This window comes from Pelophylax lessonae, assembly GCF_965119305.1.
Source record: "Pelophylax lessonae genome assembly, chromosome: 1".
Taxonomy (NCBI): Eukaryota; Metazoa; Chordata; class Amphibia; order Anura; family Ranidae; genus Pelophylax; species Pelophylax lessonae.
The window spans coordinates 581,846,970-581,869,516 of NC_138768.1; the positions used below are offsets into that span (position 1 = coordinate 581,846,970).

Below are 22,547 nucleotides of genomic sequence, written 5' to 3' on the forward strand. Positions count from 1 at the left end.
ACACCTCTAAGTGACAATGTCCAAATTGGGCCCAATTAGCCATTTTCCCTCCCTGTGTCATGTGGCTTGTGAGTGTTACAAGGTCTCAGGTGTGAATTGGGAGCCAGGTGTGTTAAATTCTGTGTTATCGCTCTAATGGGCCATACACACTATAAGATTTTCTGAAGACTTTTTCCTTCAGACTTACCAAAACCATATAATATGAGGTCAAACCTAAATACTTTCAATTTGTATGCAATCTGGCAGGCCCTTGCACTACATAGAAAAGGTAAATCTGAAGGAAAAAGGCTTCAGAAAATCTTATAGTGTGTATAAAAATAATTGTTGCTCTACATAGATGTAGCAACCTACAAAGTAGGTGCAAGGTAAAGTATAGTGGGCCTTACTGCTTAACAGCAGGGCCATGATTTTCATCAGGTGTCATGGTTCCCAGGTGTGGCTGTTGAGACTGGGGAGTCTCCCCACTGTGCTCAATGAGTGGGGTTTCATTGGATAGTGGAGGAAATGCAGCCAATGGCACACCCAGGCTTTTATCTACCCCAGAAAGACAGATTCTGCCGCACAGCATTCTGGGAGTTTGTATAGGTTTGAGGGGAGCACATGACGCAGCTTCTTTGGCGGGAAGCAGAGTCCCAGGAGGGAGAGTACGGCTGTCTCTCCTACTGTCAGAAGAATCGGGTGTCCCAGGCAGCTTGCCTGAGGGGACAGAGGGCTGAGCTGAGCTGCAGAGAGGGGGTCCAGAGGGGGTCCAGTTTCAGGAAAGCATTCCAAGTTCATGAGTACTGCAAACTGCCCCTGGGGGGTCTGCCTAGAGAGAGGAGACCACTCCGGTAAAGGTCAGAGGGATCTGGGAGCTAGCTAGCTGGTGCAGGAGCAAGTGTAAAGGGGGTGCCAGTGTTGACCTTGAAGAGTAAAGGGGTGCCAGTGTGTGGACCCTGAAGCGTAGAGAGGGTGCCTAGTGAGAGGACCCCGAAGTGTAGAGGGGGTGCCAATGTGTGGACCCTGAAGTGTAGAGGGGGTGCCTAGTGAGAGGACCCTGAAGTATAGAGGTGGCGTCAGCGGTTGGGCCCTGAAGTGTTAAGGTGTACAGCGTGCAGTGTACAGTGTTGAGAGTTGCAGAAGCAGTATACAGAGGCTACCTCAGTCAGGAAGGACTGGAGGGAGCAGTGTTCAGGACTTTTGAGCTAACCAGAGCCTCACAAGTCAGTTCTCAGTACAGTCCAGGACTTTTGAGCTAACCAGAGCGTCACAAGTCAGTTCTCAGTACAGTCCAGGACTTTTGAGCTAACCAGAGCCTCACAAGTCAGTTCTCAGTACAGTCCAGGACTTTTGAGCTAACCAGAGCGTCACAAGTCAGTTCTCAGTACAGTCCTGAACTTTTGAGCTAACCAGAGCGTCAGAAGTCAAGTTCAAGTACAGTTCAGCAAGTAAGTGTTTTTCAAGCGCCAGCAAGCGTTGGTCGGCATCCAGCCGGCGTCAAGACAGCGCTGAAAGGCATTTTTCTTCAAAGTGTACCATTTGTACCTAGTTGAGCCAGAGGAGTATCCCACTCATTCCCTTCTCCCATCCCCAATATCAAATAAACAAAACAAACCAAAGATGCCAGACTGGTCCTTGACTCAAATCTCACACTTGGGTATTCAGTCTAAATGGGCTAAAGGTGTCACCCGTAACCATGGCAGACCCACATCAGGCCCAATGCCTGGAAATCCTGCTACATAAAGATGGCCTAGGCTATAAGAAGATTGTCAAGACCCTAAAACTGACCTGCAGAGCGGTGACCAAGACCATACAGCAGTTTAACAGAACAGGTTCCACTCAGAACAGGCCGTGCCATGGTCGACCAAAGAAGTTGCGTGGACGTGCTCAGCGTCAAATCCAAAGGTTGTCTTTGGGAAATAGATGTATGAGTGCTGCCAGCATTGCTGAAGAGGTTGAAGGGGTGGGGGGTCAGCCTGTCAGCGCTCAGACCATACGCCGCACACTGCATCAAATTGGTCTGCATGCATGCCTGTTGTCCCAGAAGGAAGACTCTTCTGAAGATGATGCACAGGAAAGCCCACAAACAGTTTGCTGAAGACAAGCAGACTAAGGACATGGATTACTGGAATCATGTCCTGTGGTCTGATAAGAACAAGATAAACTTATTTGGTTCAGATGGTGTCAAGCGTGTGTGGCGGCAACCAGGTGAGGCAACAGTCTTGGACCATCCCTGTCTGCAGGATAACCTGTTCTATTGAAAAACAACAGACTTCTGGGCCAGATAACCAGGTTAAACTAAAGGAAAGGAAGCCCCCAAAATAAAAAGGAAAACTAATGCAAGCAGCATAACGACTGATTTGTAAACTGCAATATATTGCATTTTTGGTTTAATAGGGCTTTAATTTGCAGGTAAGAACAATGGTGTGTATACATAATCCATGTGATGATGTGAAAGATGAAAGCACTGAGCAGTGACCTTTGTGTATGGTTGAGGAGGGACCCTAGCAGTCCTTTCCCCAGGACTGTGAGTGATGTGTAATGCAGGGATGGGGGGGATCCTGCAGATGAATTGCTGTGACATGTGTCCTGTCATTGCCTTGTTTTGCACCTTTACAGCATTTCCCCCCCTCCTCCTCCTAGCTGCATTCCTCTGCCTGTCCTGTCAATAAAGCTACGAGGGAAGAAGGCTGGCCATCCATCCAGGGAGGGAGGGAGGGAGGAGAGGCTGATCTTCAGCTGCTTTGCTGAGGAGGTGGCAGCTCTGCCTTGACATCGGTGTGTAATGTCAGTGAGTGAGGCCGGCCTCCTTCTCCTCCTCCTCCTCCTCCTCCCATCTCTTCTTCTTCCCCTTCACAATCAGCTGCCTGCCAGGCCACCAATCCGTCCACTTCACAACTAGCAGGCTGGGAAGACTTGGCATGGACAGCCCTGGCATGAGGAGCTTTACTATCATCAACTAGAGCTGCCAAGCCGCTGGCTGCTAACAGGGATCCTTACTGACAGCTCGGCGATCGGAGGACACCATTGACAGGAGACATCTCACCTACACTGCTAAGGTAACTTACCATTGCCAGTCTGGATACTTACTGTCCTATACACTGCGTGCCTCCTCCAGGTGGATGGGGCAGGCCTGCCAATGGGGTGATGTGGTGTCACCGATCGTGTCCTGTGGACAGCTGGATTAGTGAGCGATCAGTGGTGACCTGCTGACAGCTGGATCGGTGGTGACCTGATGACAACTGACAGCTAGATCGGTGGTGACCTGATGACAGATAGATCGGTGGTGACCTAATGACAGATAGATCGGTGGTGACCTAATGACAGGTAGATCGGTGGTAACCTGATGACAGCTGACAGATGGATCTGTGGTGACCTGATGACAGCTGACAGGTGGATGGATCTGCGGTGACCTGATGACAGGTAGATCTGTGGTGACCAGATGAAAGCTGACAGATGGATCTGTGGTGACCTGATGACAACTGACAGGTGGATGTGTGGTGACCTGATGACAGGTAGATCTGTGGTGACCTGATGACAACTGACAGGTGGATCTGTGGTGACCTGATAATATGTGGATCTGTGGTGACCTGATGACAGGTAGATCAGTGGTGACCTGATGACATCTGACAGGTGGATCTGACAGGTAGATCAGTGGTGACCTGATGACAACTGACAGGTGGATCTGTGGTGACCTGATGATAGGTGGATCTGTGGTGACCTGATGACAGGTAGATCAGTGGTGACCTGATGACATCTGACAGGTGGATGAGTGGTGAGCAGTGTGATGACAGCTGAGTGTGCTCCAGTGTGTACTGCTGGAGGGATGTGCAGGGAGCCCGGGACAGAAATCCGCAGTCCTCCAAGAGCCAGTGACTGTGTTGAGTAAAGTATCAGTACTGCTGGCTTCCCCATCTGGTGCAGTGTGGCAGGCTTTGGTGATCAGTGATTTACATTCAGTGCATTGCTTTGTTCTGGGCTTTAAAGAGAAGTGACAGCAAAGTAACTCCAAGCTGACAGCTGTCAGTCCACATGAGTCACATGACAGGCTTCTTCCCCCATAAAATGCTTTGGAGTCAGGGGGTTCACTCATTAAAGTGGTTGTAAACTTCAGACATAAAAAAAGCATATCCCTCTATAGTGTGTACTTGTCTGAATCAAGAGCAGTAAGTGTAATTTTGTCTGCTGCTTCCTTCCTCTGTTATTAGCATGAGTCACTTCTGACAAATTTTCCTGACACCAAGATAAAAAAGGTGACATGGGGGGGGGGGGGGGATCTCCAGCTGATTTACAGATTGACAGCCTCAGCTCTGTTCCTGTGTGCTGTGTAAATGGGGTGTGTCTCTTCCATCCAATCAGCTCTCAGAGGTCGCCTCACTGAGCTCTACAGAGTGTAACTTCAGCTCTCCCATCCTTTTTTTCTGAACTCTCAGGCAAGCTTTGTCAATTCTGGATTTTTAAAGGATGTAGAGAAGAGATGACTGCAGATAAACAGATACAACTTATGTGGGAGGATTTGTTTCATCTCTGTGTATCTCCTGAGGCCAGTCATTTCACTGGGTCTTTGTAAGGGTTTACAATCATTTTAACCATGTGATTGCCAGTCCTTTTCCTACCTAATTCCATTTGAGTTCCAGAGTGATCGTTTCAGTGATGTCTTGGTTCCGTATGGTATATCTTTTAGCGTTGTAGTCTACCCTGTATTCTTTCCAAAAAAAGGAAAAGGTGTGATTCCCGCACCGCATTAAAAAGGCACTGTCAACTCAGACACAGACAGAAGTGTAAAACAGTGTCCTCAACCTTTTTTCAGTCAAGGCCCTTTAAATTATAGACAACCTCAAAGCGCCCTTTACAAATATGGACAGTCTCGAGGCACCCCATTCTAAGATGTAATAAACTATTCTAATAGCTTTACATAATGCATCCACACGTAGGACAGCCAATGTTAGAGGGGATTTTTTCTTCCAAAGCCTATAGCTTTTTGCACACTGGTACTGACTAGTATTCCAATGTTTCTTTTCTCCCTCAATTTCTCTCCATCAGTCAGCTAATATCATCCCAGCATGGTGCTTAATGAAAACCTGGGGCTTTGTGTAACTAAAAGGCAAGCTTGTTCCACCTGCTGGCTTGTATACAATTTTTGATCAATTTTTAGGCACTTTGCCTAAAAACACCTCAAGGCACTCCAGGGTACATGGGCACCCTGTTTGAAAAAGGCTGATGTAGAATAATGACGGCAGAAAAAAGACCAAGTGGACTATTGAGTCTGCCCCATTTTTAAAAAAATGTATGCATCTTTTTGCAACACCCCTGTCACAGCCACCATACCCAGAGGTAGCAATGTCACTTCACATGTGTGGTTACATTGTTTCAATGTAAACTCCTCAATGCAGAAGCTATGAGCTATGTGTTCACAGCAATCTGCTATAGTTTCTCCTGGCATGATTGGAAGTCCAAAAGCTGATAGCCAGGACTGGTGTCAGTACTCAAATAACAATTGGATAAAAAAAAAAGGAACTCTTAGATAAACAGGGTCAACTACTCTAAAATCATTCCCTCCAAACAAGTAGATTTTTTTTATTTAATTATTTATTTATTTTAAGCAAATTTCACCCAAGTAGCTTATTGATCTTAATTGAGAGTTTCCACTTCAGCAAAGTTTCCCCAACAGCGAAATCTGACATTTGGCTGCAAAAACACTTCACTTATCTCTGGTAGTAAGTGCCTGAAGTCAGTGTTCCTAATACATAACACAACACATGTTTTATTTGATATGAGATTTATGTTTGGGCGATAGTCATAGCAAGAAGAACTGATTCAGATGACTTACCATACCAGTTCTACCGGTTGCATGCAGGGTAGTACTGTAGTAACTATGAGTGTTTATTCCTGAACAAAGTCACCCATCATAATTATGACATCTTATATCCTAAGTGCATGTGCTCAGCAGATGACAGCTCTCTTGGTCATTTCATTGTTTGTAAATACCTTTATGTGATGTTCTGACTTTCTTTGTTATGTCATATTGCCAGTGTTTAGGTTTAGGTGGTATTTTGTACATACTTTGTAAAAATACATTCCAAATAGTGGGAACCTACTGTATGCAGTCAGACAATGTGACCTTATCCTCTGTGTCATATGCAATGATTCATTGTCCTTTATAGACCTTAGTGGTTATTTTCTGTCTCTTCTCATCAAAGAATGGCTTTTGGCTGAAAATAAGTTTATTTTAAAAGGCGATCATTAGTTGTATTGGTTTTAATGTAGCAATGAAAGATGTGCTGTGAGTTTCCTGACATTCTGATTCACCACATGCAAGTCAAAATGTGCTTATGCCACATGCAGCTTTATTTAATATTATGACTTTTATTAATGCCATACTGTCATTGTTGTCCTGGTATTCCTTTTATATATTATTATGACTTTTATTAATGCTATGCCGTCATTGTTGTCCTGGTATTCCTTTATATATTAGTATACGTTTTATTAATGCTATGCCATCATTGTTGTCCTGGTATTCCTTTATATATTAGTATACGTTTTATTAATGCTATGCCATCATTGTTGTCCTGGTATTCCTTTATATATTAGTATACGTTTTTTTTGGAAAAAAAAAAAAAGTATACGTTTTATTAATGCTATGCCATCATTGTTGTCCTGGTATTCCTTTATATATTATTATGACTTTTATTAATGCTATGCCGTCATTGTTGTCCTGGTATTCCTTTATATATTAGTATACGTTTTATTAATGCTATGCCGTCATTGTTGTCCGGGTATTCCTTTATATATTAGTATACGTTTTATTAATGCTATGCCATCATTGTTGTCCTGGTATTCCTTTATATATTATTATAATATTTATTAATGCTATGCCATCATTGTTGTCCTGGTATTCCTTTATATATTATTATAATTTTTATTAATGCTATGCCATCATTGTTGTCCTGGTATTCCTTTATATATTAAAAAAGAATAGCGCACACATGCAAAATAAATGACTATCAAATATGAAGACAATCCATAAATAAAAATGGGGATTTAGTCCCACCATATAGCCATATCGTGCTCAAGCCCACCACTACGTCAAAGTACCCCATTGTCAGTGGGTCCTACACTATCCATAAAAAAAAATTCCTTTATATATTATTATGACTTTTAGTAATGCCATACTGTCATTGTTGTCCCATTATTCCTTTATATATTATTATGAGATTTATAATGCTATACTGTTGTTGTTGTCCTGGTATTCCTTTATATATTATTATAAGTTTTGTTAATGCTATGCTGTCATTGTTGTCCTGGTATTCCTTGATATAATATTATGAATTTAATTAATGCCACACAGTCTTTGTTGTTCTGTAATTTTTCAATAGGACTTTTTATGTGTTTATTTTTTTTTTTCTTCCTGTTGATCTACTACATATGTCAGAAGTGTGGATTAGTCTCCATTCACACTAGCATGACTTGTCAGGCGACTTGGTCAGCCTGACAAGTGGTGCACCGTCGCGGTCCATTGACTGCTACAGGAGCCATTCTAATAGGAGCGACACAAGTCGCTCCGACTTAGAAAAAGGGTCCTGTACTACTTCGGGGCGACCTGGAGCGACTTGCATAGACATTCATTTTATGAAGTCTGTGCAAGTTGTGCCGAAGTTGCGCTGCACGCGACTTCACAGGTTGCCCCCTAAGTCGGAGCGACGTAGTGTGAACCGAGCCTTACTGAACACTGTAGGAAATGGAAACAGTGAGGTTGATTTATTAAAACTTGATTACCGGTTCACACTGGTGCGATACGGGAACCCTGCAAATCTACTGTGGGTTCCCGCATTGCACCTGACTCACAGGCAGAATAATAGTGTCCAAAGGCCAGATGAAGACAAGCAAAGGGCCGCATTTGGCCCACAGGCCGCAGTTTGGAGACCACTGGTTGATACCATAGTACGGTATCTTGACTTTTTTCCCTGCAAAGGAAAATGATGGGCAGCACAGTGATCTAGTGGCAGCACTAGGACCATGGACTGGAATCCCAGCCAGTATCTTCATGGCGGTGTACGTTCTCTTTGTGCTTGCATGGGTTTTCTCAGGATATTCCCACACTCCAAAGATATACTGGTTGGTTAAATGGCTGCTGTCTATATTTAGTATGTGTGTGTCTAAAAATCCCAACTGCAGACCCTGGTAACACTGTTGAGGTACTTATGTAGCTCTGGTATGCATTTCAAGCGTGGGGTGACTGAAAAGTAGGGTTCCAAGGTTAGGAGAGCACCAAAGTTTGCAATACGGTCATGGTGATAGGGACACCTAAAGGAAAATTGTGGTTATTGTAGGTCAAATGGTGGTCTGTTTTGGCTCCCACTGCTGTCAATCAAAGTCGGTGAGCCAATCAGGAGAGAGAGGGTGTGGGGGTGGGCCACTGCCCCTGTGTCTGAATGGATACAGGGAGCTGTGGCTCGGCTCCGGTGCCCCCATAGCAAGCTGCTTGCTGTGGGGGCACTCAGCAGGAGGGAGGGGCCAGGAGAACCAAAGAGGGACCCGAGAAGGATCTGGGCTGCTCTGTGCAAAACCAACTGCACAGAGGAGGTAAGTAGAACATGATTGCTATTTTTAAAGGAAAAAAAACAAGACTTTGCAAACACTTTAAATTGTAGAGGTTGACATGGCCACATCAAGTGCACAGGCCTGAGAACTCAAGCACAGAGATATTACTAGAGATTTTGAGACATACAATATACAAGACCTTGTGATTAACTAACTTCAACATTGTTTTACTAAGTGGCCAAATAAAAATGAATGACACTAGACTAGATTGCTACCTCAAAGACCTGCACATTCTAAACCTAGTTTCGGGCTAGAGTTAGTCTCCATTCACACAAGTATGACTTGTCAGGTGACTTGGTCAGCCTGACAAGTCACACACCGTCGCGGTCCATTGACTTCTACAGGAACCGTTCTAATAGGAGCGACACAAGTTGCATCCGACTTAGAAAAAGGGTCCTGTACTACTTTGGGGCGACCTCAGAGCGACTTGCATAGACATTCATTTTATGAAGTCCGTGCAAGTCGTGCCGAAGTCGCGGTGCATGCGACTTCACAGGTCGCCCCCGAAGTCGTGCCGCTTCAGTGTGAACCGACACTTAATGTTATGGAATTTGCAACAATGTTATGAATGTTTGATAAAAGTTTTCTCACTTTTTAGATCAGTGCTGTAGAGCTAGGCTAGGTTAATAGGTTAACACTGATGCGCTGCGATTTGAGTGAGCTTCCAAGTGTGATTTGAGTGAGCTTCCTAGTGTGATTTGAGTGAGCTTCCTAGTGCGATTTGAAGGATCATGTCCAGTGCCTCTTGATGCAGGCCCAGCTGCGATTCCAATGCATTTTGCATGCAATGTGGATGCAGCTCTGGATTTGGATTTATGGCCTGGTCTCTCTCTTTCACTCTCTCTCAGCCATAAACAAATCATACTAGAATCACATTATCTTTAAACGCATATGCTTTTTGCATGCGGTTTCCATTCAACTATACAGAGCTGAAAATCGCATCAGGCTGCACAACAAATGCACGGGACCCTTTTTGAAATTTCATTGCATTCAGACTGCATATGTATGAATGGTATCCATAGAAAATCATGTTATTTCACTTGTCATGTGTGATTCCATGCGTTTTAGAATACATCTGAAATCGCATCAGTGTGAGCCAGGGCTTAGGAAACTGATTGGCTGGGAAAGTCTTGTTCAGTCTGTACTGTGTTTGCGTTGTCCTGTTCTCTGCACATTTATAGAGTGCCATGTCTATGGCTGTGGATGAGATGAGATGTGAATGGCAAGGTTGGCCTTTGTGCCATATCCACTCCAGAATTACAAGGGCACACGTTCATATTATGGCTCCATTCACAGCTGAGCTTATAGTTTTCAGGCTTTTTTTTGGACGTTTTTCAGGCTTTTTTTGGAGCATTTTTCAGGTGTTTTTTCCCAGGTGTTTTTCAGGTGTTTTTTTTTTTTTTTTTCAGATGTTTGGAGGCAGGCATTGATATCTAACAAAAATGCTTGTAATCTGCCAGAAAAGAAGCTCGTGTACTTTTTTGAGCTTCAGGCGTTTTGCTTCAGGTGACAAAACGCTCATATATGAACAGAGGCCATTGAAATTAATAGGATTTTGCTTGTTGGGCATTTTAAAAAACTTCAGAGATGAGTGTTTTACAAGCTGAAAAACGTTCAGGTGTGAACAAGGCCTATGAGCTGTTCTTAATCCTAATTTGTAATATTATTGTTTGTAATGCTGAAGTTTTAAAGTGTAGATTTCCTAGAATTTGTTCTTAAATAAAGGGGATCTTGTACAAAGTAGTGCATTCTAGCAGCATGCCAGTAATTGGATAGTAACAGATTTCAGATGTTTCTGTCAGCTCCATTGTTAGTGTTGCAATTTTAGAATATTACTATTTAAGGGCAATTCGTCATGGGCAGTGTTTATGCCAACTGATCACTGATTGCTCCTATAAAAAACATCTATTTTTCTGCTCTCTTCCCCTGGTAACAATATGGGTCATGTTTTTGTCCTTTGACCCGAAACAACCCAGTTTTGGCTTTGTAAGGGTAATTACTGGGGGCACTTCAGGTGCAAAGGGCGGGATTGTTGAAGTCCTCGAGGCTGGCTATCGGTGGACACATATATCTCTTTGGAAATGAATTGTAGAGGGATATCTGTTTGAGTCACATGACTACCACAAGCTTCTTTTATCAAGGTTTGAGGGGAGCAGTGTCACACACATGTGTTTTTATCTTTTCTTCTGCTCTATAGCGAGAAAAGAATTGGCACCTCATGCAGGTAGACTTTTCAACTCGTTAGAAAACCTTGCTGTGCGATAATAATAATAAGTGACCCTGACTACAGGAGGCCCTCATTATTACCCTGTAGGACCTCAGAAAAGGCCTGAATACCCCAAGTCAGAGCTGCAATATGGAGCATCGCCTGCCTCATCAGAGAGAACAATACTAAAGTGCTGTTAACTAGAAAGAACAACCTATATATGCAATGAAAAATGTCTCTGCATGTGTTCTGTTGGATTTGTACATCTCTTCAGAAGTCCAGCAATTAGATCACCTTCTGGAGTACCTGGATAGGCTCCTCAACACCCCCCACTGATCAGGATAGTCTTGTAGCGCTCTCTTCAAAGGAGGCCATACATACTAGTCTAAATGATTGACTTGAGGAGATGATCTAAAAGTCTGTGAGGCACCAGCCTACAGTACATATGTCATGAAAAATATGGCTCTATTCTGTGTGATTTTTTCTATACCAAGTTAGATCTTACTAGTGTCATATATCCTAACAATAACTGTCATGGTGAAGACAGTTTAGGCCAAAGCAAAAGTAATCATAAATGGCATGCCAAATTTTTATTCCATAACCTGTATAATCTCAGAACTTTCAAAACAATCTAGTTATTGAGTTTTATTGCTTTTTCAAATAATATCCCCTAGTTATATAACTTTTTTTTAATAATATACTATTACCAGAGTCTCTCTCTACCCTTTCCTTTCCTTTTTCCTCCCTTCCCTTCTATCATTCCTTGTTACATAATATACTATTACTAAAATGTCTTTCTTTCTTTCTTTCTTTCTTTCTTTTTCTTTCTTTCTTTCTTTCTTTCTTTCTTTCTTTCTTTCTTTCTTTCTTTCTTTCTTTCTTTCTTTCTTTCTTTCTTTCTTTCTTTCTTTCTTTCTCCCCTTCCTTTCTTGTTACATAATATATTATTAACAGAATCTCTGCTTTCTTTCTTTATTTCCCTTCTTTATTTCTTTACTGTCCCTCCTTCCTTTCTTGTTACATAATATTCTATTACCAGAATTTCTTTCTTTCTTCCTTTCCATCCTTCCTTTCTTGTTACATAATTTACTATTACCAGAATTTCCTTCGTTCTTCCTTTCCATCCTTCCTTTCTTGTTACATATAATATATTATTACCTTCCCTCCTTCCTTTCTTGTTACATAATTTACTATTACCAGAATTTCTTTCTTTCTTTCTTTCTTTCTTTCTTTCTTTCTTTCTTTCTTTCTTTCTTTCTTTCTTTCTTTCTTTCTTTCTTTCTTTCTTTCTTTCTTTCTTCCTTCCTTCCTTCCTTCCTTCCTTCCTTCCTTCCTTCCTTCCTTCCTTCCTTCCTTCCCCTTCCATGTGTACAAAGGTTCACCTCACCTAAAGGACTTTTTGAAACATTTGAAGCTAAGAGCATCACATTCAGTGCCGGCTCACACTGGTGCGATCTGGGAACCTTGCGAATCCACTGCGGGTTCCCACATCGCACCCGACTCTTAGGCAGTTCATACTGCCATATGTGAACTGCTGGGAGTGTCAATACAAAGTTAATGACATCCCCAGAGTAGTTCTTATATCGCAGTGTGAACTGTCAATTTGGACAGGAATCGGATTGCATAGGTGTGAACACCCATGCGATCTGATTCTGGTGTGGACCAAAAAAAGAGTCCTGCATGACTTTGGTCAGAATGCGATGCGAATTCACACACTGTATGGCTGAATTTGCATCACACAGACACCGCATGTGATTTGCAGTGGGGTGCAAATCACATGTGAGGTCTGACATCGCTATCGTGTGAACGGACACTAAGTCAAGGCAGGAAAGAAAGCCTCCATCTTCTTCAAGGCTAATGTATAACAAACAGTAAAAAGTGAAACATGGTGTAATTATCTGAAATAAACAATAAAGTAGTATAATCCCATAAAATCTATATAGCAATAAAATGTCCTTAAAAGGTCCACGACAGTAAGATACTAGTCAACCTAAATAATCCGACAATAAAGATGATTTATTAATCATGTAAAATACAGTATAATCTAATACATAATAAAATATATCTATTGTAAAAACAGAGGGTGTACTTGGGGCTAATTCTCTAGTGGAACCCCTCACATGCATTTTAGGCTATATCAAAGGTTCCTAAACTTATTTGGCCTACTGCTCCCTTTTCAGGAAAAAAATTACCCCCTGGAAATGTACTTTCTTTAAGTGAACAAACAAAAAAGATGCAGTGACAAATTTGTGTTCTTTAATGTATCTATATTTCTAACTATGGGGAAAAATGAATGGAGATAAACTTACCTGATCCTCCTCTCCACACAAGGCTAGTCCCTGCAGCTCCTGCACCCTCACATTCATGAGTCCTGTTGTCATCAAGCCCAGAGGTGCTTCCATAGTCCTGCTGTGGACGTGAGGACATCAGGAGCAGTCTACCGCTGGATCATGGGGGAGCTCTGTTTGCCAGGGGAGTGGACGTTTTTTTTTTTTTTTTTTGTGCCCGGAGTTGGGTAGTAAGACCTGTCAGTGGATCTGACTGCTAAACTGTTATAACTTGCATTTTGTGTGCATGTATGAACATTTTTTTTCAAAACGTTCTTCTCTTCTTTCTTTATGCTTCCACCACCTCCTTATTTTTATTCAATGCCGCACAATTGTACCTGAGGCTTCTACTGCATTTATTTCTGTATCTATTCTACTGTATCAATTGTATCTGAGGCTTCAGATCCTCTGGATCTTTGCAGCGCTCAGAGGGGGCAGTATCAGTCACTTTGGTAAGCACTGGGTTATATTAACTCTTCCTCTATGGATCATGAGTTGGTGCCTACTACATCTAGATCTCTATTCATAGCTCATAGGCTGAATGCGCTCAAATGGACCTTGCTTGTCCACCAATTTTCTTTCACTGGATATCAGAGCCTAATAAATATATCTCTTAGGGCCCATTCACACCAGAACCTGCACATAATTGCGCCTTCTTGACTGCATGTTTACATGCATTTGAAGCACGCTTGATGCACGCTTCACATGTGTTGACGTGCTTGACATGCGCTTGAATGCATTTTGCATGCATTTTGTGCTACGTTTAGTACTGCATTTACAGTGCATTTTGCTATAGGTTTTTGGGCCTTGCTTTCTTGGCTTAAAGTGGTATGGTGCAGTGCATCTGTAGGGTTATAGCACGCTCCATAAATTTGCAGTGCAAAAAAATTTTTAACTGCACTGGAATGATGTGAACTATGCCCATAGGATTACCTTGATTTTGGGCTGTCTATGCAGTTGGAATGCAGTTCAAAATGCATCCAACTGCATTCATCTGCATTTGGTGTGAAAGGGCCCTTATGAAAAACATACCTATTATTTAAGAAAATGTGTAAATTTAATACCATATGGTCTTGATGGATATAATAATGGAAAATATGCATCCCTCTTCTCTTCAGTCTCCTAATAGATGTATTTACTATGATTCTTTGTGTCTCCCCCCTGTGCAGGGGTCTGTTTCTACAAAAACTCTCTTTAACCACTTCCCAACCAGCGACATATGCGATTAAGTCTAGACTTCTACCGGGATAATGCCTACAGACCTCCTGTGTAAATTTAAAGTGGTAACCTGTAAAAGCTTTTAAAGCCCTGCCTATAGATAGTAACATTTACACAGTTTGTTGCCATTGCACAGGCATGTGCAGTTTTAAAGCTTGACATATTTGGTATCTATTTACTCAGGTAACATCTTTTATTTTTTACAAAAAAAAACTGGGTTTTGTATTGTTTTTTTTTGCAATAAATTTAAAAAAAAGAGTATTTTTTCCAAAAACAATTATGTTTGAAAAAACACTGCACAAATACTGTGTGACATATGAAATTGCAACACCCATCAATTTATTCTCTAGGGCTTAAAAAAAAAAAAAAAAAAAAACATAATTAACACATTTTGGGGTTCTAAGAAATTTTCTAGCAAAAAATAATGATTGATACATGTAAACAAATAATGTCAGAAAAGGCCTGGGGGTCAAGTGATAAAAAAAAAAAAAAATACAGAGGGCCCCCACAAACATTAGATTCACTCTTGATCGAGCCAATCATTTAATATGTGTGGACACTGTTATGGAGAGTGATACAAAAGAAATCTGAGCATCGGGGGACAGGGGTGTTGAATCTGGGTAGAAGCTGATCTCATTGCTGGAAACCAACAGAAAACATGCAGCAGGATACTTTTTTTTTATTTTTTTAATCAGGTAAATGTTTATTAAAATGATCATATAACAAATCACAAAACAGTAGTGTCTCATAAAACAATTGCATCTATATATGTTACATTGTCTCGCAAGTTCTATGGAATTTTATCTTCATACTGGCATATAGTGTGATATTAATATTCATGTGCTCTTATAACTGGCGCCAGCCCAGCAGGTAGTTTCCTATCAATATACCACCATCACCAGGACATTTTCAAAATCAATGTAAGTCATACTCCTTCCAAGTTAGCATAGAATCATACTCTGATCGGGTCGCCTAAGACTCTCTGGTATACCAGTTCCCGAGGCTAAGGCGTCTAACCATAGCTTCCATATCTTTTCAAATTTACCGGGGCTGTCTCTGCGTTAGCAGGATATTTTTGAAACATTGATAACTCATTCCTAGGTAGTGGGTTATTACAGGTTATATAACAGACGGAGAATTACAGGAATACTACCGCCAGTCCGCCACTGATTTATATCTCTGCAGTGAAAGGGATCTGTTTGTCATTTCTAGCAAATATCAGGTTGTAAATCCTCCATATGTGAATGGTCTGACAGCCACAGGCACATCCAGCTAAAGAATTGTATTTTCTTCACTGAATGTGCTTAAGACATTTATTTCTTTCAAAGTGTCATTGTCTAGTTCCGGGTACTTATGTGAATGGCTTCAGGAAACTGGATAGTCTTTTGTGATCACATGGGATTTAAAAACCACTTATGTTGTATCAGCTAGTATTATGTTTCTTTGTATCGTATGCTTGATAGTTTTCTTAGGAGTAGGAATGTTTATTTAATTAGCCATGATACAATTTACAGCAAATTGGGCCCATTCAGGCCTTGGTGTCCTTGTGCGTTGCATGAACATGTGTGTTAATGTGTGTTTTTCCACATGGCCACTTGTGTTGTTGGGTCAGTAACTTATGTAATATTTGTTAACTAAGCTGATTAAATATAATGAAGAGGAATTATTAATATAATCCGGTTATACCTGACCTGAGACTACACTAGTAATTAGCTATTGCCTACAGAAGGTATGTGGGCTTTTACTTTGCAGACAAACGAGACACAGGTCTAGTGTACAGACCAAAGAACATATGAATATCCACGCTAATACTGTAAAAGTACATACAGGGCCTCGAAAAAGTATTCATATTCCTTAAAATGTTTGAATAGTTAAAGTGTCATTATAGGGTGGCACTATGGACACTATGGTAGACCCGTGCCTCGTCCTAATTTGTATAGAAATTAATGGAAAACTGAAAATGGACTTTGTTGGCACATTATAACCGACACCATATGTCATAAAAATGTATGCTTTATTTTAAATATGATGTTATGATGTGCCAACGAAGTCCATTTTCAGTTTTCCATCAATTTCTCCTTGAAATGTTCCACATTTTGTCATGTTACAATCAAAAATGTAAATTTATTTTTTGGGGATTTTTTGTGATAGCCAAACACAAAGTGGCACATCTTTGTGAAGCGGAAGGAAAATAATAAATGGTTTTCCAAATTTTTTACAAATATATATCTGAAAAGTGTGGCGTGCATTTGTATTCACCCCCCCGCCGAGTCAATACTTTGTAGAATCATCTTTCGGTGTAATTACAGCTGCAAGTCTTTTTGGGTATGTCTCTACCAGCTTTGCACATCTAGAGAGTGACATTTTTGCCCATTCTTCTTTGCAAAATAGCTCAGATTGGATGAAGAATGTCTGTGAACCGCAATTGGCTGCTTCCTTGATGAATGCTCTCCTTGCCCGGCCTGTCAGTTTAGGTGGACAGCCATGTCTTGGTAGGTTTGCAGTTGTGCCATACTCTTTCCATTTTCAGATGAAGGATTGAACAGTGCTCCCTGAGATGTTCAAAGCTTGGGATATTTTTTATAACCTAACCCTGCTTTAAACTTCTGCGCAACCTTTTCCCTGACCTGTCTGGTGTGTTCCTTGGTCTTCATGATGCTGTGTGTTCACTAAGGTTCTCTAACAAACCTCTGAGGGCTTTACAAAACAGCTTTATTTATACTGAGATTAAATTACACACAGGTGCACCCTATTTACTAATAAGGTGACTTCTGAAGGCAATTGGTTCCACTAGATTTTAGGTAGGGGTATCAGAGTAAAGGGGGCTGAATACAAATGCACTCCACACTTTTCAGATATCATTTATAATTTTCCTTCCACTTCACAATTTTGTGCCACTTTGTGTTGGTCTATGACATAAAATCCCAATAAAATACATTTACGTTTTTGGTTGTGGAAAATTTCAAGGTGTATTAAAATTTTTTCAAGGTACTGTATGTTTCTAAAATCAAAAAGTTTAATCCTTCTTTTTATTTTTTTGTATACATCCAGCTTTTAAATAAATCATACAAGCATCCACTGGTACTTCCACCCCAAGGCTGACAACACTTACTCAGTTTAGTTGTAATGTTGTCATCATTTTTTGTGCACACTTGAGTACACAGATATGATCCAGAGGTCAGGGTAATAAGAAATCGACACCACCGTAAATTTGGGTTCCCAAAAAAATTTAATGCAAAGATTTCTTTTCACAAGAGGGGCATTTGGGGAAGGGGTTAGCAGGAGAAGCAAGGAATCCCTTCAGATTTTGAGTGTAACAAGAGAGTCACTTTAAGTTTGAGGGTATGACTTTATTATGGACACCTGAGCAGTCTAAGCCAGGCCATAGGTTATGCAATTTTCTTTTTTTCCACCATGACCACGGGTGGAGTGAAAGAAAATTCCTTGATTCCCCCATCTATTCTGTAGGGCTGCTTTCACACATGGGTGTTTTGCATCACGGGCAGAATCGCCGCAATTATGCCCGCGATTTCAAAACGCCCAGGTGATAATGACGAATCACATTTCGGATGCCATTCATTTGAATGACTCATAAAAACGTGGTGTGGTTCTGCCGCGATAAATCGCATTGCAATGGAGACAAACCATATTGCGTAAAGCATGTCTCCAAAAGAAGTTCCTGAACGTTTTTGGGGTGGCAAGCTTCACGTGATGTGGTTTACCATGATTGCAGCATGATTTATCGTGAAATAATCGCAGCAGAACCACACCACATTTTTAGGTGCCATTCTAATGAATGCCATCTGAAATATGTGTTGTGGGATTTGTCAATCACACTTGGGCGTTTTGAAATCACAGGCAGAATCGCAGCCATTCTGCCTACGATTCAAAATAAAATGGTATGTATGATGCAAGCCTAAGTGTTGATGGGAGAATCCCTCCAGCTGCACCATTGTGTTCTGCTGACGGGAAGCCTTCCCTGCTGGCAAAACACAATGATTAGCGTTGCTGGCTATAGCTGCCAACACGAATCATTCGGGAAACACCCAACAGGCTGGTTGTACACAAGTCAATTGATAGATCGACTTGTGTACAACCAGGGTGCTGCCCATATGGATCAAAATTCGGCCACTCCCTGCTGACCAAATAAATTTTGATCCATGCATGGCTGGCTTTAGTGTTGTAAAAACATAGGTTTCTAAACCACTAAAAATAAGTCCATCTTTTTGGCCATGTTTCATGTCCCATATTTAGGGTGTAGCAGGAAACATGGTCCAAGCACACAGCCCCACTTTCCCCCTACTTACAGAATCCAGGGATCCTTCTTCCTTTGGCTCCTATCATATGTGAAGGTGGGGCAGCTGTGCGTGGCTCCGCACAGTCATTTCATCCATTCACAGAGATCTGGAACCAAAAAAAGTCCCATTTGCCACTGCAGGAGTAGGACTGTAGTTCTCAATGGAACACTAGTGCAGTGACAATACCATGCTTGTAGTCTATTGATACTTCCTACAGCTCCGTAACTTTAGGTCCATTCCTCGGTCCAATTCTGAGTTGGAGGAATACAGTAGTCTGCAGGTGTCTGTGCATTACTCCTGGAATCCACTGGTCATGGTTGTCATACTTTGTAGGCTTCAGTGCAACAAAATAGTAAATGTACATGTTTCCTTTTGCAATATGGGTGCATTTATTATTAATATTATTCTTTTTTAAGTTTTTTTTTTGCAAAAGGTGTATTTCTACTTTAATTTACATTGAATAAATTGTTTATATCAATATGTATCTAAATGATACATTTAAAATTACTATACACATTCTTTAAACATGTACGGTAGCAAATCTTATATGAGAACTGCTGGGCTTATGTAATAGCTTAAATATTCAGTCTTAATGTATTATAATTGCTGGCTTCTGAAATATTTTTTTATTTCCCTCTTTAATTAGCTTTACTTTGAGCCTGATTCTTGGCTCTGAAAGTCCGGGTGTGCGATCACCTGCTGTCTGACAGTTGTCTAGGGCTGGATTCACACTGTTGCAGTGTGTTAATGTTTATTATGCTGTGAGTCAACATGTATTGCAAGGCGCCATTCATTTGAGTAGGCTTCCTAACGCATCTTAACAGGCCAAAAAGGTAAATGCAGGGTCAATCTTGGAAAACAAAGAGAAAATGACCTGCCTGAAAGAAGTAAAGAGTGACTCTCCCACCCAAATCACATATAGACAATAGGAGAAAGCTTCTCTTGGGTTACCTGGAGACGGACGAGGCACAGGATAAGGATGTTCAGATTAGAGAGAAAGATAGAAAAAAGATAGAAATTACTCTAACCAAGAGGGAGAACTGGGCCTCAATACCACTTAGTCCTGTGCAAAACCATGAAGGGTTCCTTGCTGGATAAGGCCATCACTTTAGACACGCACCTCACCAAAGAGAGAACTACTTCAGATCCTAGAGTCACAAGAAGAAGACCCTTTGAACAAAGTCAGAGGCCACCGGTTTTCAAAATAGAATAGAAAAGCTAGGTAACGTGACCTCTAATGCCTCGTACACACGCATCGATTATTGGCCGGGAATTTTCGGCCAACGTCCGATTGGCCGATTTTCAGCTTGTTCGTATGATACTTTCGACAACAGACTCCAACTTTTCGGCCGAATAAAATCTGGTGTGCAGGCTATAAAATTTTTGTTGGCCGTCAACACAACGGCCGATTTTCCGTCAGTCAGTACAGATTTCGGCAGACAAAAATCTGATGAGCAAGACTGGGCATGCTCAGAGAAGAAAAAACACATGGAAAGTAAACCAGCACATGACATCACTTCTGAAGTAGTTTTTTGTTGGCCGAGAAAATTTGTGTGCAGTCTAGGCACATTCCAACCAACAAAACACCACTCTGGACAAAAGTCGTACGATCGGTCGGCCGATAATCGTTGCGTGTGTACGAGGCTTAAAGAGGTTGTAAACTCGGTAAAAAATTTTTTTTTTCTACAACCTGAAAGAGAAATACATAATGAGCTAGTATGCATTGCATACTAGCTCATTATGAAATACTTACCTTAGAACGAGCCCCCGCCGTGCCGTCCGCTCACCTCTATGACGGGCGACATGTCTAGTCGCCCGTCTTCCGGGATTGCGGCATCCGGCCATCTGATTGGCCGGAGCCGCGGTGACGTCACTCCCGCGCACGCGCACGGGAGCCGACAGTCACGGCACGGGGCTCTGAAGGAACGGCACGAGCGGCCGTTCCTTCATAGCGCATGCGCCGGTGACGTCACTGGATGCATCGAAGGTAAATATCTCCTAAACGGTACATGTTTAGGAGATATTTACAGTACCTATAGGTAAGCCTTATCATAGGCTTACCTATAGGTACAACTTCCCGAGGAGGGTTTACTTCCTCTTTAAGAGTGCTAAGAGGCAAAAGCTGCCCCTGATCCAAATAAGAGAGGACTTGTCCCACAGAAAAACTACTGGGGGGGGGGGGCCTAAGACTTACACCAAGATAGGCATGCCTCACATGTCCAGTGCTAGATTTTTCAGGAAGTAACTCTCCCAGTTTAGCATAAAGGGATTCCTAGACCCCACAGTGCCCTGTCTCTGAGAACCTCTGTAACGTTTAAACCTCTATGTTGTTAAAGCCAGCAACCATGAAGCTGAACTGCTTGTGTACAGAAAATCCTAATCTGCTAGAGCCCTCCGAGCAAGTCGGCAATTTATTAGGTTAGTTTACCACATCCGTGCGGCAAGCCTGGAACAATAAGGAATACCAGGCAATCAGGGGGTACTGATCCCACTGACCTTCCAGAAAATCAATTTCTTGCACTAGAGGACCACTGTAGTTTTGGCCAGGAGACCAGAATCATCCTTGTGAGTAGACTACCTGCAACAAACATCCTGAGATTGTGACCACTTCCCAGGCACTGCTGGCTGAAGCAGTTTGTCTACAACGTATGTATGTCTTTAATGTAGATTGCTGGCAAGGCTGAAAGACAAAATTCTGCCAAGGATTACATACATAGTTACATAGTTAGTGAGGTTGAAAAAAGACATCAGTCCATCCAGTTCAACCTATGATGTGTGTGTGTGTTTGCTTTTAACCGTACATTGTATACCCCTGTATGTTGTGGTCTTTAAGGTGTCCATCTAATAGTTTTTTGAAACTATCAATGCTCCCTGCTGATACGACTGCTTGTGGAAGAGAATTCCACATCCTTACCGCTCTTACAGTGAAGAACCCCTTACGCACTTTAACCACTTACCGCCCGCCCGCCGTCATATGACGGCGGGACGGTGCGGCTATTATCCTGGGCGGACGTCATATGACGTGACCCAGTAAATGCACGGCAGGCGCGCGATCGCGGGCGCGCCGCCGTGCACTGCCGGTGTCGGCGTGTCCCCGGGACACAGCCGGTCACCGGCAGGGGGGAAACAGCCAATAGGCATGGCTGTTTCCCACGTGATCGGCTGTGTTCCAATGACACAGCCGATCACAATGGAGGCGGCCGGGAGATGACCGCGCATGCGCGATCGGGAGCGCGCAGCGCGGTCATGTCGGTGGCACTGTGTTCCGTAGGAACACAGCTAGTCACCGGCAGTAGTAAACAGTCACTGACAGTGACTGTTTACTATGTGATCGGCTGTAAGCCCATTCACAGCCGATCACAAAATGTAAACACAGAGCAGTAACTGACTGTTACTAGCTCTTCTCCCCTCATACAGTTTCCAGTATGAGGAGAGAAGAGCTAGAAATAGTGAGTTACTGCTCTGTACACATGTAAAAAGTAAAATCACACTAAAATCACAGTAATAAAGGTCCCCACACAGTCCCCAGCCCCCCCCAATGTCACCTGTCACCCAACAGTCACCTCATCAGTGCCCAGAAATTGACACCCATAACGTTCACATGTGAGCGCAGCGATCGCGGGCAAAATCACCGCGATTCTGCCCGCGATCCGGAAATCATTGCAAATTGCGGGACGCCTGTGCGTTGCCCGTGATTTGCAATAGCACCCCAAACGCTGTGCGATGTTGCCGCCATTTCCGCCTGCCAAATCGCAGTAACATCGCGCAAACATCGCATGACGCCCAAAAAAGTACAAGAGTTTCTTTGGGGCGTCATGCGTTGTTTGCGTGATGTTACCGCGATTCGGCAGGCGGAAATCGCAGCAACATCGCACAGCGGGCAACGCACAGGCGTCCCGCCATTTGCAATGATTTCTG

At 42.3% G+C, this 22,547-nt stretch overlaps 1 protein-coding gene across 1 annotated transcript in view; it reads left to right on the forward strand.

The window, feature by feature from the left end:
* The first annotated feature begins 2,915 nt into the window (after nucleotides 1-2,915).
* The window catches only part of CCSER1 (coiled-coil serine rich protein 1), a 1,246,501-nt gene continuing 1,226,869 nt past the window's right edge, over nucleotides 2,916-22,547 (forward strand). Inside the window, exon 1 of the mRNA XM_082244166.1 lies at nucleotides 2,916-3,038. The gene's annotated coding sequence lies outside the window, so the exon portion shown is untranslated. The remainder of the gene's footprint in view (nucleotides 3,039-22,547) is intronic.